This window comes from Trachinotus anak, unplaced genomic scaffold (assembly GCF_046630095.1).
Source record: "Trachinotus anak isolate AG129_WGS33_773 ecotype Australia unplaced genomic scaffold, CSIRO_AGI_Tana_v1 ptg000025l, whole genome shotgun sequence".
Lineage (NCBI taxonomy): Eukaryota > Metazoa > Chordata > Actinopteri > Carangiformes > Carangidae > Trachinotus > Trachinotus anak.
This window is the reverse complement of record NW_027273876.1, coordinates 15098730-15114367: the sequence shown is the minus strand read 5'-3', so window position 1 is coordinate 15114367 and position 15638 is coordinate 15098730.

The window sequence follows — 15638 nt, the reverse complement described above, 5'->3', positions numbered from 1 at the left end:
TGCTTCACAGTAAGCAACATTTTCACCATTTGTTGTCTTTTGAATAAAGTCAGTGTCCAGACACGCTAATCTAAGCCAGTCAGAAGGCATCTGAACTGTATTTTCACCACAGGGAAGCTGTTATGTAACTTGCACAAACTAAGCAGTACTTGAGTTTCTAGATAATATTAATGCTTAGATCTTGCACACTCATTTTTAGCACTTATGATACAGAGGAAATTCGCATTACTCAGGACTTGAACCTTTGATGACGTGAGTCAGCAGACGGGTTCAGCGGCAACAAGTTCATCTCTGTGTCAAAGTCTGAGCTCACTGCTGCCAAAAGCTCTCGTTTGTTAACTGCAGTTGATTGTTTTTTCATTATTTTACTCTCTGGATTATATTTTCAATGTGAGTTGTTTCCTAATTGTGAATTTGTGTGATCTGTGCCTGATGTTTCAAAGATGTTTCTCATTAAAAAGCAGTTCTCAAACCAGACTTGAATCAGTCCAATAACACTAGCTACAGATAGTTTTATTTATATTGTCAGGATAATTAAAGCCGGGCTTTTCACAATAAGCCTGCCTTTTCTGAGGCACCTTTGTGAAACACCGCTCAGGATGAACCACAATCAGTCCATGTTTTTGTGATGTAGACTGATTAAATTTTAAAAAGGGTGTAGCTCCTTCCTGTCTCACTTTGTTTAAGTATTCAAGTGACACAGTTTGTGTTTAGCCTCTTTAGAAAGCAGAAACATGTCTGGCTCCAAAAAAAAAAAAAACGCCTCCTCAGTTCTTTTGGCTAAATGGACGACGATGACTCTTACATGTCGCTGTCATTTCAAAGTTCATTCTTTTTAAACTTTTGTACATCAAACACACACATGAATCTGGAGATGCATCATCAGCCTGGCATAACAAACAGCAAAGACACACTTGGCACCACACACAGCCTCACTGAAGCTGCTGATAAGACGTGGCGTTTTTTAACATGGAAATATCAGCACGTTCATCTTCAACTGAAGCCAAGTCACGCCTGCTGCATATTGTATTCATATTTTCTCTGCTCTGTCTGTGTTAAATTAGAGATTAGCTGACTCCAGCGCAGCCCGAGGGGGGTGACCAGGTGGGGATTGCTTGCTCGTGGACTCTGCAGTCGAACAAATGGCTGTTATTGGACACAACAGCGGAGACTGAACGCAGGTCTCGCTGCTTACCGGTTAGTTATTCATTCAAAAACCCACACAGAGCTGTTCTGCTCTGAAATTGCCCTGTACTTTATTGCTGCAAAAAATGTGATGATTTGTAAAAAAAATCACCATCCCTGTCATTTCTTTGAAAGAACATGAATTCTCATTTTTGAGATATTACACTATAAGAAGAGTCCTGACAAGATGGCAGCTTTCTGGACAGACCTGAGGTCAGCGAGGTGGCCTTTGCTCCCTGCTTTGTTCCTTCAGGAGATTTATTCTGCTGTGACAGATGAAAGCTAGTTCCTGTTTATTGATCCGAAACGCTGTCGCAGTGTCCTCCAGCGCTCGCACACACAGACAGACTACACACACATTAAAGACACTCAAGTCTCTCCACAACACTTGCATCAGCTGCCAGGCTGTAAAAATCCACAGCACCGATGTTTTTCCCTCGCACAAGAGCACGCTTCAAGTACATGTGGGGGATTGGGGTCGTAGGTCGTCAGCTTTTGAACACATGAGAGGTCTATGTACAGCTTGATAGCATGAAGGGGATGTTAACATTTCAGAAGTGAGTTGGGTAAATCACCAGGGAAACAAACAAGAGCTTATTTTATGTTCGCCTGAGTGTTTCGGCCTCTAATGGAGTCCAAGTTCTCATTACATGGTGGAAAGGCAGATATTCTTGACTCCATACTGTGAGCTGGTGTCTCGGGGACACTGGAGGTGAAGCGACCAGTTCAAAATGTAAAGAAGAGCGGGGCTAATCATCCAAGGTTCGTCAAAGTTTCCAAACTCAAAGTAATGACAGCTGAGGCAGTTAAATTACATGCTCCATGAGTTAGGTCTCCCCTTCCTATTGTTGGAATGGAGAAAGTAATTTCACAACACAAATCTACTGCAGTATAATGCCTGAGGACTTAAATCCACTTTTGTTTGGTTCACTCAAATTACTTCACGCCAGAGTCTGCAAGGACTCGCAGTAAATGAGAGATTTATGCAGTAAACAATGACACCACTGAGAGCTTTATCAAAAATTATACCCAAACTGAGAATTGCCTTCTAAACGGATTTGTGTAGTTATGACATAATTCTGTGGCGTGATTATCAGCTTAAGTAGAAGGCATTATTTGAATTGAATGTCTTTTCGCAGCTGCTCTATTCCAGATAAGTTACCCTATGTGGTAATTCTGAATTCAGCCAGTTAACCCATAACATTCCTGTACAATTAGCCTAAAACGTCATGATTGTATCTTGAAATCTCAATCTCTATCAAATCGCATGAAAGCATACTTGTGTACTTAGTAGTCGGTCAGACTGTTCAGTTAAGTTAGTTCACGTGTGCAGTTACAGGACCACATTATGTGCACATAGTATGTTTCGTTAGAAAACCCCGCGATAGGCCTTTAAAGGGGCTATTTGTGCTGCCGGATGTGGTTTCTTGGATTGTCGCTTGAAAGGAGCTTCAGCCGTTGTTGTTGTCTTCATAATAAGACAGTGCTATGTCTTCAGGGCAGATTGGAGGCTACATTTAGTCGCTATCACAAAGTGATGAGCCAGGCTGGGGCTGGGTGGTTAGCGTGCTAACTGCAGTAGAAGAAAAATAGCAGCAGAGACGAGAGTTCACATCGGCGTTGCTTTTCCACCGCTGGAGGCAGTTTCACGCTGAACTCGTATCAGTTCTTCTAGACTGGTAATGCTAATTCTAGGTAGCAAAACTTAAACTAGCTCCTTTAATTAGTGCAGGTGTAGACACTGACAACTACCATTGGAAGTTTCAAGACCACACAAACAGTTTGCTGCTGTTTGGTGCGGGGCAGGTGGAGCACAGCTGGTTTTACAGCCTTTACAGTGCAAACAGCTGCATCTGAAAACAATGCTGATGGGAGCAGTGAGACAGTGAAGTAACAGGGCAGAAAACCAAAACAATGAGCTGAAAGAGATTAAAATGCTCTGTAGAGCTGGGGGGAACTGCAGAGTCAGGTGATAATATGTGGGATGTTTGTCACCACAAGCTGCGCCTTTCACATGACACATATTTGATGTGATCCACGGTTGATATAAGAATATTGATTACAGCAGCTTTAAAGAGATAATTACATTTTAACGTGTATAACTTCATGACAATTGGGCAAACTGTCTGCTGAGGAACATGGTGTGATATGATCAAAAGCTCCACAACAGCTTCTAATTACCCTCAATATAAAGTCAATATCCTCATGCTACAAGTGTAAAACAGGTACAAGAATACAGTACACACACACATACACATTTGGCCAGGCTCCAGTACCACCACCCCTTCATTTCTCCACGCAGTCCACAGGTGTTGGGGGGAAGCAAATGAAAGTTGGCGTATCCAATCATTGCCTGACGTCAGGGTGCCACCCCTCCTGGCGGTGAGCCCGCTGACAGAGCGAGCCATCTGGGCAGCATAGAGCCAGCGACAGGCCCATCCATTGCTGTGCCCTGCCCTCTGGGCCTGCAGCCAGTGAGACAGACTGGGAGAGCTGGCAGGGATCAGCTCGCTCGCTTGCCAAGCTGGAGCATGTTTTGATGATGCTAGTATTCAGTGGGGTCAAAAATGCCCATGATTCACTTTATTTAATGCAGTGGGTTGGTTTCAGCCACGCAGTCTGACTGGTCACAGATATATCCCAACTGTTGCATTATGGCCACGAATAACACCTCATGTTTTCTTCATGAAATAGTAGTGATTCGTCTATATGCTCCTACACTGACCGGTGATCCCAAGTAAACGCGGCACTGAAACAAATTAAAACATGGCAACCTAATATGTCGACGGATTCACAGAAACACCATACCCCGCTATTTTCTTTTCTCTTGTTTTTCGAGACAGTTTCCTCCATCACACCCAACAATCACAGCAATAAATCTCTAGGGGAGACTGCTGGTGGAGGGGCAAAGAATAAAAAAAAACAAAAAAACATGTAACAGAGTTTAAGTACCCTTCAGCTAGGTTAATCATGGTTGACAGAGAAGTACGTGCACATAACTTAGTGAGTTCACTGGTAATAATTAGGAGGTGGAAAATGGGTGTGATGAGAAAATTTAAATGATAATTGTCTTCCTGCTTGAACTAAAAACCTCCTTTCCTCATTTGAATTCTGCAGAAAAGTTTTGTGGGGTTTTTTGGGTTTTTTTTTATTGAAATGTCACTTCACCCAGTCCAGAGAGCACCCTAAATAGGAACTGTGTTTAAACATTCATTCAGGACAGAGCTACACAGCCATGTTAAAAAGGCAACAAAATTTTGATGTAACTGCCATCATCATAGGCATTTACAACTAAATATGATCCAATATCAGCACTTACAGTCGCTACAATCAATTCAGCTAATTTGATGTATATGAATGGGTGAATGTGGCTTGTAGTGTGAAGTGTTTTGAGTGGTCGATGAGACTGGTGCCGTCCCTTTCCCATTTACAGAGCCACTAGAGCCCCTGTGGACTCTCACACTGTGTCTACACTGCACCAGTGGTGGACAGTAATGGAGTAAATTTACTTGAGTACTGTACTTAAGTACATATCCAGAGGATTTGTACTTAACTTGAGTATTAGATTTCTTTGGTACTTATTACTCTTACTTGAATACATTTCCAAGACAAATATTTTTACTTTTACTCAAGTAAATTTCTAGGAAGGCTGAAAAGTACTCGTTACTTTCAGGTCTGCTCTCTTTTTTTTATTTTTTATTTTTATTCTAAAATACTATTGGACACAAGCTATGTTTGTCAAAGAATGAAACCTATCACAGTGCACGCTCTCCACTGGGATCTACGTAAAAGCGGATAATAATATCAGGACATGGGGAGACAAGACAGACATGGGGAGACAGAGTTTGTTGTGCTCCTATATTGTACTGGTACATGTCCTTCCTGGAAAGTCAAGTGACTTCAATATTGAATTATTGAAAGCAGAGATGTAGTTTTTTGTAAAGCAGTGGTTCTCAACCAGTGGTCTGGGGACAACATTGGTCTTCGAGGGGGTTCCAGTTCCCAACTTAGCGAAATGATAGAGAGTTAGTTGGACAGTGCAGGTTCATTTGGTTACAGTTTTAATGATTGTTAATAAACACTGCATCTGCAACATCTGCTGTCCTCTTATGATCCCATTCATTTTATTTGTTCTTATAGGTGTTTCTGCAGGCTTTATATAACATTGTGGTTATAAAAGCAAGCACATCAGTGCAGGTGGTTTCAAAGAGTTAATTCTCAGAAACAAGAGTTCAAAGGTCCTTAAATTCATTTAGAAAAAAATATAGTAATTCATTGATGTGAAAAATAAGAAGTTTACTCTTACTCTTACTTTTACTTAAAGTACCTTTAAAAGCAAGTACTTTTTTACTCTTACTTGAGTAACATTTAGACTGAGCTACTTTTACTTGTAACGGAGTAAATTTTGACCGGTAGTATTTGTACTCTTACTCAAGTAGTGGGGTCGAGTACTCTGTCCATCTCTGCACTGCACACGTAGCGTTAGCAGCAGCAGCTCTCATGCTCTGTGTGTATTCAGACACTCACTGCAGTTCTGCACTTAAGGCCCTGTTGATAAGCATAGAGCTCATCCGCTGTACATGACACAGACAACTGAAAAAAAAAAAAAAAAGCTGTTAATCTTGTTTCCATGAGGTTCTTGGATAAGGACAAATCTGCTTTAAATATTCTGGATGATTGTAACAAATGAACCCCATTATCAGTTTTGTCAAAAACATGTTGATACTTGTAATATAATGAAATCTATTCAATCTTTAATGGTCTTTATTATATCTGTATGACAGGGCTCTGATACAAAGAGCAGCTATGCTGTCGTTCAACACAGATGCTTCACAGCAAAAATCCGGATTTCAAGGTAATTTAGCCCAAAGTTAAAGGAACTGTTTGTAAAGTTTTGCTATTCCTACATAGCTAATGTTAGCATTAACAGCTGTTTACTGACCAGGCTAAAGAAAACAAGTTCAGCATCAAACTTCATTCCTGAGCTGGCTCAAGCAATGCCTAATTAAAGGAGCTCGTTGTAAGTTTTGCTACCTAGCATTAGCATTACCAGTCTAGAAGAACTGATGCAAGTTCATTCCTTCACTCACCAAGAACTGCCTCCAGCTCAGCTCTTGTCTCTGTCACGTCTTTTCTTCTGCTGAAGTTAGCACGCTAACCAGCTAGCCCGAGCCCGACCTCTTCACTTTCCAGTAGTGGCTCACTGTGGCCTCCAATCTGCCCTGAAGACGCAGCGCTGCTCAGAGGGCATATCACAACCTCATGTATTATAAAGACAACGATGGCTGAAGGTCCTGTCAAGCGATGATCAGCTCCACCCACTCCTGGCAAGAAACCATTCTGCGTCCGAGAAAACTTACGAATAGCCCCTTTAATGAACATACTGTGATATCGTCAGTTCCCAGTACTTTAACCCTCACAGGAAACTGTACAGTCATATTGCCAGCGACGTGAACACTCACAAGTTGTGAACATGAATCCTTCCATCTCTAAAATCCATCCCATATGACGCGGGCACAACAGGAAGTGAGCCATATGTCTGCTTACACTCAGTGGTTAGATGAATAGTCAGTGTGCCTTCTGTATGTGTCTATAATACAGGAAGAGATACTGGACAGTGTGCATCAAGCACAACTTTGAGCAAGAGGTAGAAGTCAATTTTTTTCCGAAAAATGTGTTTGGTCCAAATAAGATTCAGAGGAAAATGTGACAGCGGCACAGTTTGTTTGTGTCTTGGTACTAAAAAAGATGACATTGACAGTCCCCAGACATATTACTCTGCAGAAATCCTCTCCTGCTCTCGAGGCCTGTCCTCACGCTGCTGTTCGAGCAAAGTGGTGCATATACTTGAGGATTCTTTTCGTTCACTTAGTCACATATGGAACAGAAGGCTCTCTGTGACATTTACCCACAATACTGTTCTTCACACCACCACCAACCGGACTCCCACTCTCTCAAAGTGAAGATGGAAGATTGTTTCAACAGTTTGTTTGGACACTAGAACACAACCTCCCCAACAACGAGCCACCTGCTGACTAAAAATGGCTGAACACTGTTATTTACCACCACACAGGATGTGAATGTAGTGGCTGAGAGGCGGAGAGAGACAGGAGAGGTTCATCGGGGCAACAGGGAGCACCTGCGCCCTTCTAACTAACACTATGTTGTGTGTTTCACGACATCTGTGTTGCAGGTGAGACAGTGGCCAGGAGAATAATATGATTAGTACAAACTCCTGGGTGACTCTCTGAATCGGGAAACATTGACTGTAATTGCTGCGTCTTGAGGCTGTGCTCAAACATTTTTAATTTATTTAAAAAATAAATAAAAAATAAACACCTTTTAATCAAGGTTCGCATGAACTAGAAATATTTTGGCCCAGTAAAAACGAATGTTGCGCCAAAATACAACAGTTTGCGTCATTTGTGTCCATCTGATGTGCAAACCTGACATGGTCTCCTGCGATTCCTGTGATCACAACACCACAGTTATATGTTAAAGTTAGCTCAGTTGCCAGGACGGCTACTGAAGAGCTGTTGGAGCCCTGTTAATGATGTCAGCATTTTCACACATAACAGTATTTAAATTAACATAAATAAGGGAAGCTTTTAAAATGTTATTTTTATTGCTTATTTATAGCTTCAAGTGCTCCTGTTCCACTATTACAAGCCTGAACACTAAAACCACATGGCCAAAAGCTGCTCTGGAGTTTGAGAAATCCACTGTGGACTCCATTAGAATATGTGATCCAACCACTGTTTGCATTCATTACATTACATTACATTTACTCGTTCGGCAGACGCTTTTATCCAAAGCCACTTACAAGTGAAGGACAATAGTAAAGCCACAGTGCGGTGGGAACCTTTGTGTAAGTATTACTATTACAGCTATTTAATAGATGCTGGGAGATTGCATAAGGCAGTGCATCAAAAAGAGCCTAGTATGTCCTAGTTTATTCAGGCCACCTTTTGTCGCAAAATTTGATTTGCATGATGTTTGTTAATATGTCACACTTTTTTCATGCCTTACTTATAAGTAAATTAAGTCATCATGGCAAAAATATCCAGCATGATTATAATTTGCCAGTCCTAACCCAATAGGACTTTAGTATCAAATTGTATTTCCTCTGATTTATCCACACTAGCCTCGTAGCTCTGGGGATGGCAATGTCGGTCTATGTTGGTCAATGTGACAGCCATCTGTCCTTTGGTCCACTACTTTATACATACGCAACACAATACAACTATTGGATTGCCATTAAATTTGTCACAGACATTCATGTTCGTGATGAAGTCCAACGACGTTGGTATTGATTTTTGACTTTTCCTCTAGCGCCACCATACGACTGATATTTGTGGTTTTAAGTGAAATGTCTCTATAAAGGACCACTATCACTAAGTACAGTCTCAGAGCTGCTAGCATAGCTCTATAGACTTTCAGTCTTAGTAATATTTGCATAAAGCCTCTTCATTAAAAGTACAATTTAATTACTATTAAAAGCTCTGCTTGACAGAAATCCTGGAGGTAATTTAGGAGATATTGTGGAAAATATATGCCAGCTTGATAAGCTTGTATTGTTTGCCAAGCTAGGTAACAAGCTTAAGTGTTTTATACCAGGAAATTACAGAGTGTCAACATCCCTTTTACTGTCACTCTGTTGGTTTTGGATTCTATCCAAATCTTTATTTAAATTATGAAAATTAATCCGATATTTTTAGCTTCAGTTTGCTACTCATTCTGTTCCTGATGTGTGTGAAATAGCAGTGAAGCTGGAACACAGTAATTATCTATAATCCCATAGCATGTCTGTGAACCAATAGGCATGATGGAGTTATTACATTACACAAGTAAACAAGAGCACAATTAAAAAAAACATGACAGGGACAGGTGCTGCAATGTTCTCCTTTCAGTGTTTGTTATTCTCTCTTATAAAGCAAAAATGTTCCTCTGATATCATATGCATATTTGTCCCTTTGTCCCAGAAGATGAGTTGCATAATTAAGCGGGGACAACATGTTGTTGACTCTTTTTTGTCTTTTTCATCAACGTGCTGCTATAGCAGACCTGGGTGTATTTGACATCATGGTAGGTGGCATATGTCCACTGAGTTTGAAAGTTCAGAGTACCTGCAGGCCATCACTAACCAACTTAAAGTTTCTTTTTGCTAGCAGAGCAATTTGTAGTTTGGCATAGCGGCCATTTCCCACTGTCATCACAACACCCTCCCCTCACTGCTGCGTCGCTTCTGTGAGACCCCCGAGGAGCAGCAGAGTGTAACAGCTGAATAGAAGTGAGCACGTCTCTAAACCGCCTGCTATCCCCTGAGAGGAGACAGCACACGCATAAACACACACAAACACGACCACACACTTATTTTCTCCCTCATGCATGCACACACACACACACGCACACACTCGCATATTAACACACTTACACAACCATAGCACGCACACACTCTGAGACGCGCTCACATGTACAGGTGAAGACCGTATGGCAGATATGGTACATTCGCTTCATACATACATAAACACAGAGTATGAAGTTAGGTGGACATTCTGACTTCCTGCTTGTCGGTCAGCTTTCCCTCTCACAACTCTTAGCTTGCTTTAGTGCATGACAGTCCATCTGTATGCCATTACTGTGGGTTTCAACACTAATGGAGCCATTTCACCAAGCAATAAACTGTGGGGGAACATTAGCACCCAAGATGCAGGCTAACAACACACTAAACTGACGGGTGCCGACATGCTGCGCACCGCTGAATGCGCCTCTGGGGCAAGGCAGCGCGAGGCAGGGCGACAGTCATTCTAAATATTAATATTCTTCAGGATGAAAGGAGGAGGAAGAAAGCCCGGACTCAATGCGCCATATGCACTTCGGCCAATTGCACTCATCCCTTATAGGAGTAGAACCTCACTCACAGGAACATGTAAAAAACACAAGGGGGACACAGGACAGGATATACCTAGATGCTTATCCACCGACTCATACACAGTGAAATAATATATTACACCATACTAAGCATGTACATGTTACTTTCTTTTCATTTGTGAAGATATTGTACAAATCTACAAGGACACTGTTCTATGTTTCTACTTTGTGAGAGATTTTTAATTTACTTTATCAAACTAGCTCTTAATAGTGCAAAAGTGTCTGAAATACCTCACATTAGCTAATCCATCAATCAAGGCAACCACACCATCATTAATGCTGATTTAGTGAATGCACACTGTTATATTCCCCTAACTTGGCCACTCAGTCATAGAATGATATTTATGAGAGTATTTTTATGCATTTATTCAGTGTAAATTACGTGTCATTAATCATATGGGTTTTGGGTCTTGCTCTGCAATCTCAATAGTTGAGATCTGGTTAGGTTTATCCAACTAAAACTATTTAGTTAAGGAAAGGAAAATATCATCATGTAAGAAACCAGTTTTGACCATTGGTACGGGATGGGATGTGAACCACTGTCTCCCATGTCAAAGTCATAGGACTATGTTACCTCCAACTTTGCTACGCTGTGAGGATAGCAACTGTGTGAGCGTGTGTGTCAATCAAACTGCTTGTTGAATGGTCAAACAGCATCTGAACCCTCCTCACCAAACACATCTCCAACATCGGAATCGCAACGACCTCATCTGGAATTTCTGCGGCTTCAAAAATGATAAGAACACCCACCTCGCATCGCAACTGGCCAGTTTGGAGCATACTGACACTTAAAGGAGCTATTTGTAAGTGTTGCTATTGCTATATAGCGAATATTAGCATTAACAGCTGTTCACTCACCTACCTAGAAGAAACTTTGTTCAGCAACAAACATATGTTAACTCTTATCTCTATTATGCTTTTTCTTGTGCTATACTTATCACGCTAACTAGCCAGCCCCAGCCTGTCATCACTTTCTGATAGCGACTCACTTCAGCCTCAGATGACGTATTGTAACCTCTTATCCTGTGGCCAAAGCTTTTGGCAAGCGACAAGCACCACCTGGCAAGAAACCATGTTTGGAGGCAGAGAAAACTTACAAATAGCCCCTTTAAGACATTTTTATTGGCTCTGGATGTAGCCGTTAGCTACTTCAGCAGATTGCCCGAATGCTATCTTGGTAGCATTTTCTTTGGTAGCACTTTTAATTTTAGCATAAGTTTTATGGGTTTATTATTCCTTCATTTCACACACAAAATGCAGAAGCATGTGTTCATGAACATGCACTCATATGAGCACGGTCCTCACAAGGATATAAGTACTGACAAACGATGATGCCTCCTGGTTCCCCTCCATGTTTTTATGGCCGTGATTGCATGCCTTTAACATGTTGACATTCAAATTTAATCCGCGCTTGTAATTAGCCAGGCCCCATCACCACAAGCGAAAATAGAGGCAGAGTGATTAAAACAGGAAAATCCAATCAAACATGCTTCTTATGACGAGGTGGTGGCTCCATATATAGGATATAATGCAGTAACAATTACCCTCTCAAATACCATCAAAAACACGTCCACGCACGTATACTGTTACACTGGCATATTCAAGCAAATGCATACAGATTGCTGTACGAGCAGACACACACATGCACGACCACAACAATACTGATTAATCCAGATATCTTTTCCCACACAGGATATCCTTGGCTTTCATCCCTTCTTCAATTAGACTGAACTTCCTACTGTTATGTTAGTGTTTGGATTAGGTGGAATTATGGAGGAATGCTAATGTTTGAAATCCTCCATTGCCTTTGACTTACTGCATCAGACACTTGACAGCTATCTGGCTTTTATAAGGATAAGTGTGTAATTCTTTGTGTGCGTGTATGTGAAGTAGTGTTTATGCTGCACGTACGCGTTCACTAAACCTTCGCTACGTGCCTGCGCCTCCATTGACTCTTGGTAAGTATGCTGGCCTCAATGCAGACCTCGCACCACTCTCCCAGCTGCCTTCTTTTTGCACTCCTGAGCTGAGATAGGTCAAAATCAGAGCAAACGATTCTTTAGATGTCTTCTGTGTGTGCTCTGACCCTGCCTCTAATCTCCTTTGGAACTGACAACATAGAGCTAAACTTGAGTCTTGATAATCACATAAAACACCATGACCTGACATTTTCTCTGTTAGCTAGTTAGCCTAGCTGACCTGAATTCAAAACATACTGTAGGTCTATACACTAATGTTAATTAACAAACCTCCTATTCATCTAAGGTGATTACATGGTCATGAATAAAAGATGAAATTAAGTATAAAATTATAGCTTTCGGTGCATTCTTACTACGGTCCCAATGTCTCTCACTGGTGAATCACTTATATATAGATACAGACAAAATTAATTGGGAACTACACACCCACACAGGCCTTTTAAGTTATTCTGGTTAATTATACCTGGGCTCAGCTATTCTGGGAATTGTATGAAGTCACTAGACACTACCTTTAATAAGCATAACTTTGTCCTAGACCTTTTTCAGGGCAGACATTTTGACATAAAGTATGCAGGGCACCAGGACCTGGAATTTGTGCATGTAAGAGGAATCCAGACCTAATCCTAACACATGCTTTAAAAGGAATAAAGTCATTGTTAATGTCATTGGTTACACCTGTGTTTGACGAGAAAATATCATTCACACAAAAGCTCTATTGAGATCAGTTGTTCATGTGGTGACAATGATGTTCAGTAACTGGTGTGTGTTGTTTTGTAACCTGTGCTCTTCAAGCTATTAGACGTTAAACTGTCTGCCCTGAGAAGGTCTGTTGCGATTTATAGCAAAGTCAGGGAGATCACACTCAATCTGTGGTTGCATCTGAAATCACTCACTCACTCATTATCCCCTCACTATCCAGGGAGTTCTTTGTAAAGGACTATATAGTGAGCTCATCGGCAAAATGAAAAAACACTTTTGGTCATTACTCAGGTCATTCTCTCTGTGTTGTTTTTCTTTTTTCAGCACAATGCATGATGGTATATATTGCTCGGTTGGTGACCATTGCTCGTACGCTACTTTTCATACTATAGGATACTATGTGTCCACTATATAGGGTATAATAATTCTCACTATACATTCGGACAGCATTATAACATGGCGAAGTCATTATGTAGTGGAGTATATAGTGAGTAATGAATGATTTCGGACACAGCTTGTATATCCACACAGTCCTAATGAGAGTGATTAGGCAAAGTGAAAACACCATGAGGCTTAATAGTACCATCTCTCGTAACATTTGTCCATGTAACAGGAATTTAAAGGATGTTTGTATTTCATTTCAAGAAATACTTGTAATCAACTAACACATTCAAAAAATAGTTTCAAATTTTCTTTGATACGCAATTTCACTGTGTTGACTAATTTCTGTCAAAAAATTTATGAGTGTTGACCAAGAGGTTTGTTTAAAATGGACAATGCTATTGTTTATTCTGTTTTGTACACTTCTTCAATAGAAAAAAACAGTTTCCAAAGCCAAAAGGATCTTTGCTAACCAATGGTGAAATTGTTCTTAAAATGTCACTGGATGTCACAATAGTCAAGTACTGTGAACAACAATAAAGTATCTTCCCTGTCAATTAGCAGGAGCCCCCTCCAGAGAAACTAGCCACACATGGACACGGCCCAATTTATACAGGTTGTTCAATTTAGAAACGGGGTACAGGCAAACCTCTGTAGACTAACTCAGTGTAGACGAGTCCGACACAAAGCAATTCATGTGGGCAATATCTTCAACCTCTTTTCCGCCTTTCTGGCTCATAAAATCCAACAACCAGTAGCTACAATCGCCAGCTAGGCTAGGCTAACCACACTCTATTAGCACAGAGAATAAACAGTCTGTTAGTTACTAAATGTCTACTTCGGTGTAACAACACCAGCGTTAACAGTATCTCTTTCCTGCTCTGTCAAAATGTGTTTGTTGTACCCAGAAAACTTCGGCAAAGACTTTTACAAGTCTATTAACAACGGAAGGTTTCAACCCCCATCCTATATTTGCTTTTTCAAGGTACACAGCTCATCTAGACGTGTAAAAAGAACTGCAGTGTAAAACTTGTCCCACTGAGGTGGTGGAGGGTGGGACAAATGATACAGTTCCCTGCTGCAAGGCAACAAGTCCAGCACTGTAGCCTTCAAGTGCCTCACTGTCAAAATGCTGTTAATGTGAGAACATAAACTCCCATACCAAGGTTTTAAATTCAACATGAGCACCCTCTCAACCTCCACACCTCACCCACACACACACACACACACACACCACCACCACCCACCACAGAGACTGGAGGTTTGCCACTCCAGGACGCTGGTAGAGATCAAATCAGCCTTTGAGCTGCCTTGATCTCTGCCTCTCTCCTTTGGTTCTCTCTTGTTCTCTCTCACATCTCTATCTCTGGTCCAGGAAGTGCAGCATTGTGGATTTGTGGGCTACTGGTCGATAACAAGCCTGAGATCTGTCAGGATTTAGGATTTATTGGTTTATAGACACAGGAAAATGTGTGTCTACAACATCAATTGGAAAGCCTTGATTCCATAGTCTGTGCAGGGGAAAAAATACCTTGAGTATTAACAGTTACAGCTCTCCTATGATCGGTCATGAGAGCGACTGAGTGAGAAATGCTAATGGCTCTTAAAAACTGTGCACGTGGGTCCCTCTGCAGTGTGGGTATTTCTATGTTTGTGCACGGTTCAGAAACTCACAAACACACAATCCCTTCTTCTCTGTATCTTTTTCTCATATTCTCACCAAACAAGCCTCATTTCTCCCATTGTCACACTCACACTCACACACACACACACACACACACAAATACACACATTTTTTTTCTTCCCCTCTAATGCATCACTAACATCCACTCCAGCCTGTAACGTGTCTCCCCTGTCACCTACTGACACCATCCTCCAAACCTCCAGTCTGCCAGCCGCCTTGAATTATTCATCTAATATGCCCATTTGACAAAGCCAGCCGTTGTGCTAGTTTGCCAAACATTACAGGCAAGAAATATTTGTTTATCTGTCTCTCTGTGTCTCACTTCTTCACTTCCTGTTATTGTCTTTTCCTCCCCCTCTTATCTCCCCAGTTCCTTTTTCTCATCTTTACTCACAAACGCCACATTCCCCTCCTCTTTATTGGCATCCGCTGTCACAGTGATTTGCTAAAGTGGATGTGACAGGCAGCCAGCCTTGTTCATGCCTCTTATAAAAGCCATACATTTGCTTCAATAGAATTTTTTTCATCTCATTTCTTCCTCTTCTTTTTCATGCTGTGTTTGACCATGAGGGAGTGAATTTTCCTCTTCCCTATAATGTTCATCCCCTTGTTTCGTCACTGTAATATATGCAAATTGTAGCCCAGGAAAAACTTAGGTCTCTTTGCTTTTGGTAATCAGTTCCCACCATTACGTAAATAAAGACATTTCTTGTGTGTGTGTGTGTGTGTGTGTGTGTGTGTGTGTGTCATTACAGTTAAACATTACAGAGGCTGCCTGG